Below are 7,697 nucleotides of genomic sequence, written 5' to 3'. Positions count from 1 at the left end.
ATTTTTTTAAACGACGACGTTTTATTTCTTTTGGTATCTACCTATAGTAAGAATATAGATTTTATTTAAATATTTTATTTTTTTTACTAAGAATTATAGAACGATACTACTATACATCTTCCTATGTTACTTTTTTAAAATTGTTTTAAAATCAAAAGTCAAAATACGTCTTATTTCCTTTGGCATGTGATATATCAAATATGTGTTTCGACTTTTGAGTGACAGTTTCTTTGAAGAAATCGTATAAAAAGAGAAATAAGTTTTCACCTCTGCGAAAAAATATCCTCGTGTGTATATAAGTTAAATGATTACACCCGAAAAAGGTTTTACAGTTTTTCTATAGACGTCACAAAGGCACAGATTTTATCCAATTCGTTTTCACAATTCCCCGTATGTAGGTATATTATATAGTTATAAATTACTTCTAACTATATACAAAACAAAAGTTATTTTATATCTGCATGATTCGTAAACAGCTTATTCTTAAGTGTTGATCCACGAGTTTTCGATAAAATGATCTACAGCAGTCAAAATATACGGTGGGGAAACATTTTAGACATGTGTCAAGTGTGTCAAGTGAACAATTTAAAAGGATGTAAAATAATCTTTAATAGAATCATTAATCAAATTTAATATAATTTACCGTAGATAATTGTGTTTATCTTTGTACCTTTTTTCATAATTTATAGCTACTCATAAAAAAAATTTATTCAAAGTTCATGCCATAAAATGTTAATATTAAATATGAAAAAGGTAATATATACAATAATCGTTGTGCGAGCGGGTTGAAAGCAATAAATAAATCTTGACATTCAAAAAATGGTTACGAGTAGTGCAAGTACATTTACCGTAAAATGTATACAACTTTTTTTTTATTTTATTTACAAAAAACTTTATAAATGAAGTCTTAATTTGTAAAATGAAACATTTTTATGAATTTAACTTTAATTTAATTAAAAAAAATTCACTGCTATTTACATTTTCAACAGATAATACAAGACAGACATTTTGTTAGAATAAAATTTTGAAAAATACCTATAGATTATATTTTATATTATATGATTCATTATTAATAAGTATCACTTTCACGTTTTAAAAATGAAAACTATTAATTTTATTTTAACGTTACCAAGAGGTATCGACTTAAATATATTAGATATACAAGCAGAGCCTGTATAGTTACTATAATTACTGTAGCCATGGTCAGTAGATAAAATAATCTTAAATATATTCAAATAGCCAGGAATAATTTCCAGTTATTATTACGATTTAGGCGTCCGGTACCAATGTCGTTGTGTCCACAAAAACACACTCTAGCCTGAGAGTTTTTGAAAAATCGGCACCGAGCCTTTTAATTGCCCACTAAATGCTTACAAACAATAATAATTACAAAGTATAGGTAAATTCAGTTTTATAATAGTAGATGACTGGTATCGTAGCCATAAGGAGTCCAGTAATAACAAAACTGGAGAATGTTGATGATTTCCATAACCAGTCATTGGCAGTGCCGCTTCTAAGGGGGGGGGGGGTTGCAAGCGGGTATCCTTGCAAATTAAACTATATGATATTTTTATTTAAATTTAATACATTTAATCATGGTTGGGATATTTAAAATATTTTGTTTTGAACTCTTGAGTTGATATTATAAAAAGATTATTACTTATTTTTGAAATGTTCAGGTACCTGTCTAGTAATCGAGTAAATATTGAGCTTTAAGAAAAAAAAACACATCCCTACGTAAGGGCGCTAAATTTTTATTAGTCCCAGGCGTCAAATTTCCTAGATCCGGCAATGGTCATTGGTATCGCATATTAGCGTGGAGATCACCTATTTCCATTACCACATGATAAATATCATATTTTGATTCCTCTAATGATATTTATACCTTCGATTGAAATGTTTCTAAATATAACTTTTGTTAATAAAATAATTTGATAAATATTTTTTGATTAATTAACAGCAGCATGCAATGTCATCAGTATCAATAAACTAATCGCCCAATAATATATAGACCATTAGCACTAGGGCTAGATGAATAATATTTTATAATATAATATAGTAGGAAAAAACCAAATTTTAAAGATAATAATATTTGATGTGTATTTCATGAAAAATACTTATATTAATGTAGTTTTTAATTTTTATTGTTTGAAATATTTACAATATAGAAAAATGGAAAATCAATTTTTTTGCAAAAAGATAGAGAATAAGTGATAATATGATGATGGTTTAAATATTCTATGTTTATTACCTATATTAATTTCTGGTCAGGTGGCACTGCTGGGAGCCTTCCTATTAATGTTATTTTATGTCATGTTCTTATGTCACCACACTTACTAATTATACCTTGTTTCGTATAGATTGTAAATACACTTAAAAAAAAAAGCAGGTAAGTGGATGTCGCTCTGCTCTACAGTATATTACAAGTTGGTCATTGTATAATGGTGTATTGACTTGAATTCAATGATATATCATTGTATAAGAAAAACGATTCTGAGCGGAGACGGTTTGTCAGTCTGGATATTTTATATTTTGTTATTATTTATTTTATCATGTAAGTTGAATTAATATTAAAATATTATAATTTTTTATTCGTTTCTATGGTGATAAACAAAAGCGTTAGAAATTAAAATCCCATTTTTAGCGTTTTTTCGTAATTTTCCGGTGGTTTTTCCCGTGGCATTAAATAACTATTGAGAAAATCGAAAAATAACCTGTTTAAAGTACCATCTTGATCCAATTTGCTAAAAGATAAGGTACTATAATATGTTGAAATCGAAACACTCCTTCTGGAAGAAATTTTGTATACAGGATATAAAAATAAAAATAATAAACACCATCGTAAAAACAATAGCTTACTCGCTCCGCTCAGAATCTAAAAATGTTTATTATAATATAATAAATAATAGTGTAAAAACGAGGACGTTACACAGCAATACGAAAAACGGGATAATGTGCCACAGTAAACTACCTCTTACCCTTTTGGAAATAGGCTTTAAGTTGATTTTGTGTGTCGGCAGCCAGCAGATAATCTTACTGTGTCTGAACTATGTACGTAATTTATACGTAATAATATTAATAGGCAACATACTGGCATGTAACATACGGTTTGTTATCAAATGTAACAATCGAATAAAATTGGGAAAAACAATAGTGGGTAAATTATTTAAATTTCTCCAATAGCAATATGATTGGTATGACAAAATCATTAATAATTTGAAATCTAATGATTAAATAATATTTATGCGTCACAACTCACAATTAATACATACTTTATAATATTATACTTTTTAAACTTAATTTTAAAGATATTATAAATATCTGTATGTATATGTACCTCTATAAAATAAAAATAAAAGTAAAAGTACTAAATAATTTAAATCATCGATTGCGCCATCTAAAGAATATTTTGAAAAAGGTCGAATTGGTAAGAAGAAAAAATATTTATGGGCAAACTTTTTTTTATTTTAAGTCGAAATATACAATCTTTATCAGATGACATAATAAGCATAATATATGATAAGGTCCCAGACAGCATTTTTTTGTTTAATAATATTATTATAACATTATAATAACGAATAATATTAGTATAACGTTATTATAATACTATTATAATATTATCATTACAAAATGCTGTCTGGCGTACAGATAACATGAGTATACAAAATACAAAAAGTGAGTAAAGAAGCCACCCAATGATGACACTTTAATGTTGATAGTTATATATGAAAATGTAAATGAATTATATATATTTAATTAGTTAATATTTTTTTTTTTATTTCTATATTAAAATTTGTAGCAGGTCTCTACACCATTTACGTTTTAATCGTCTAGGAGGACTGCCGGGGATTGAGAGGGAGGAAAGGTTTTTAATTAAAGGATTTGAGTGGGAGGAAAGATGGTTGTGAAATCTTTTGTAAAAGTGTTTGGATTCCTCGTGGATAGTTTTTAATTTTAGGTCTGTATGGAGAGTATGGTTAGATATGTACGGGGGAGCATTTGTTAATTTTCTTAGCGCAATGTTTTGAAAACATTTTAATTTTTAATTTTAATTTTATTTAAATTGGTCTTTTTTGCACTTCTCCATAGCTGTATCCCGTACGTCCAGATTGGTTTCAGTAGTGTTTTGTAGATGAGGAGTTTGACATGAAGGGAGGTGTGTTTATTAGAGACTAGAGGTTTGAGGATACGAAAGCGGTTGTTCAGTGAAAGTCTTTTTGCTCTAATATGATGGGCCCAAGTTAGTCTTTTATCTAATGTAAGACCAAGGTATTTAACTGAAGGAGAGGATGGGATTGGAGCACCGTACAGAGTTACCTCAGGGGTAAGAGCTGGTCTAAGCGTAAATGTGGTGTGTATAGACTTGCTATGGTTTAATTTAAATCTCCATTTGGTGTACCAATTCTCCATAAGGTCTAGGTGATTTTGAAGGTTTGCGGAGGCTAAGAATGGATAGTCATTCATAGATATAATTACCTTGTCATCGGCATAATCTGCTACTGATGTATTTGGTGTGATTGGTTGATCTGCGGCGAATATATTATAGACTCTACAATGTAGAGAATGGGGGATAAAATGCCGCCCTGTGGAATCCCAGCACTTATACTGCCAATACTTGACGTGTCAGACCCGTATCGTATTTGGAAGGTACGTTCAGTTAGGTATGATTTGATTAGAAGATAGAAGGGTGAAGGAAGAAATGTTTTTAGTTTATGGAGGAGACCATCGTGCCAGACTCTATCAAAAGCTTGCGATATGTCTAAGAAAGCTGCTGTACAAAATGGGCAAACTTGTAGAACGTTTTCATATTTCAATTTGACGTTACGTAACTGTTACCACACAGGTATAATACGTGTTATATGCTTGTATAATATTACTATGTATAAAATAAATTGCAATACAATGCATGGTCACACGTGGTAAATATATTGCTAAGTTGTAAACTTCAATAAACATTTTGCACAATTATTATTAAACGAACAATTATGTATAATGGAATGCAAAATCAATTAACGAGCTCGGATATTGGACGTGTGTTATATACTTATATACCAATTCCAAGTATCACCCTAACTACCGCCAACAACACTGACTAAAGTACAATCAAAACATGGTTATATATTCATTTAAATGAAAAGTTAAAATAGGTATTTAAATATGATATTTTTAATATTTAATTAAATGTTTAGAATTTTCGTTGCCAGACGCTGCCAAGTGTTTTTTGAACATTCCATTTGTGAGTGTATGACGGCTGAAAGTATACTGACCGGAAATAATAGTCAAAACTAAAAAAAAAAATTAGTGGTGTTGGTCAACATGTATCGCAGATTGCGGTTTATTTGACGAACAGACAATATAGATGTATATAATATAAGTAATCAAATTTTTGCACATGTACAATTTAAAGTAATTTATTTGTTACACAATCCGTTTTTAATAGATATTTAATTATTTATATAATAAATAATATAATATTAAAAGTTATTTACACAGTTACTTATTAAAACATTACTATACACGTTTCAATGTATCATTAGTTTTATTAAATAAAATTAACATCAATTTATTAAGAAAATCATGAAACTTATTCATCTGTAATATTTTATTATTTCAATATCATTTCCATCTATTCAATATTTTATAATATATATTTACTTAAATTGAATTTCATTCTATAATAAGTACTTAGATATTTATTAAATGTAGGTATCATTATTTTTATTACCTACTTATTTCCTTTATTTACTACGTTTCTATTCTAATATAAATCGCCATTAAAGTAAAAATAAAACGATAAGTACCTACCTATAGTTTATACTACTATGATATATTATCATTACATTTTTTTTCAAAGTTTAATAAGTAATAACAGTATATTGAAAACTAAAAAATGACATAAAAAAATCTTCCCAGGGTAGTTACTCTACAGTTTATTTCCAACGAATTGCGTAAAATTTTATAAAATTCTGAACGCGTGTTTCAAATAACAAATTATGACTGTAGTTTTGATATTTTTGAATTGCGGTAACAAAGTTTTAAGAGAAACCTTGTATTAAATTGTCAAGCTTATTTACCTACAGAAAAAAATTTATCACAAGTTGAAATTTTAAATGCATGTAAATAGCTATAATATATAATATACATTTTCTATTTTTCTACTAATGAGCCACATAGGTTTCTTAAATATTTTGAAAATATAATTGTGTTAAGTAAATAATAACAAGACACGTAATGGTGAAAAGCCAAGTCCCTTAATTTGTTTGTGAATTTTAAATGTCTATATGAAGAAGTGTGCTTGTGTATTTTCGATATTTGTAAGTTACTATTAATATAATTTACGAGGAATTTTGTCTACATTTTCAAACGTTTTGATTGAATATGCATTTTATTGTTGTAGAAATTTTTAGAAGAAAACTAATCAATTTGAAAGATTAAAACGCCTGTGAATAGTTTGTAATTATAGTTAGATAATAGTTATGTCTGTTCGGACAAGCAATAGCCAGCCACCCTTGTTCTCGTTACGTTGCACATCGTGTTGCGTGCCCTAGTCTATTGATCTCACCACTGTTTGACGGTCTTCCTCTTTTTCTGAAACTATGGCTTCTATTCTATCTTTCGTATTGTCAACCGGTCTTTTGATGTCTGGACCATAAATAATAATATTTTTTCTTCTTTCTTGGTTGTCGGCGGGACAGAATAGGCCGTTCGAGGATTCCAGAAAATCTCGAAGGGCCAACTAACATTTTGGCTAGTACGATAAAATGACCGCAATGCCATATTTCGATTTTCATGACAGCTATATAATAGTATACTGTCAAAAAATGTGAGAAAGCTATTATTATTTTTAATTATTAAAATTTGGCTAATATGGGCCGCTATAGAAAATATGGGCAGGTTGAGAATACCCAATCCAGCCCTGGTTGTAATCCACGTCGTCTGGCGTGACCCACAGCGTGATCCATAGCGCCTCATGTATGATAAGTATGATATTTTAGTAATATTGGAACGTTTAAAGTTTTTACGATTAATATTGTTTGAATAATAACAAAATAAAAATATCGTTAAACCATGAATCATTATACGTTTGATTATCCAATTTTGTAAAATTATTATTTTTATAATTTAAAAAATACCTAGAAACATGTTCAAACAGTATATTATCATAGATTGTTTAGCTAATTGATTACTTCAATAAGTATAATAAATATTTGGAAATCGCGTTACCGTAATTTACATTTTGCTTTATCGTATCCCATAAACAGCCATGAATAAAATATACTTTCATAACACTAGTGAACTAATATAAATTAGAAAATAAACCATTTCAATCGATGAAAGATTGTTTGTTTGTTTTTAACGAAAACTTGTACGGCTTACTTCACATGCACAACAGCCAACAGATAGTGCATTATATTTTTGCATATTTTTGGATTTTATTGCAATCAATTAATATTCTAATTTAATTAATTATTTTGAATTGTTGTGTAGTCAATAACAATTAGGTAGGTAGTATTTTATTATTTATATTTTACAATCATCCGAACAATATACATATATAATTATTATAATATTCTCTAAGTAATGGGAAACCACTTCATTTAAAAATTCAGTAGAACATTGATGTCACACGTCAAATGTTCATTTTGGAAATAGATTGTCTTGTACAGATGGTGGACGGGCTCCCATACAATTTTAAA

This window comes from Acyrthosiphon pisum, chromosome X (assembly GCF_005508785.2).
Source record: "Acyrthosiphon pisum isolate AL4f chromosome X, pea_aphid_22Mar2018_4r6ur, whole genome shotgun sequence".
In the NCBI taxonomy this organism is placed as follows: Eukaryota; Metazoa; Arthropoda; class Insecta; order Hemiptera; family Aphididae; genus Acyrthosiphon; species Acyrthosiphon pisum.
Note: the sequence above shows the minus strand (reverse complement) of the source record.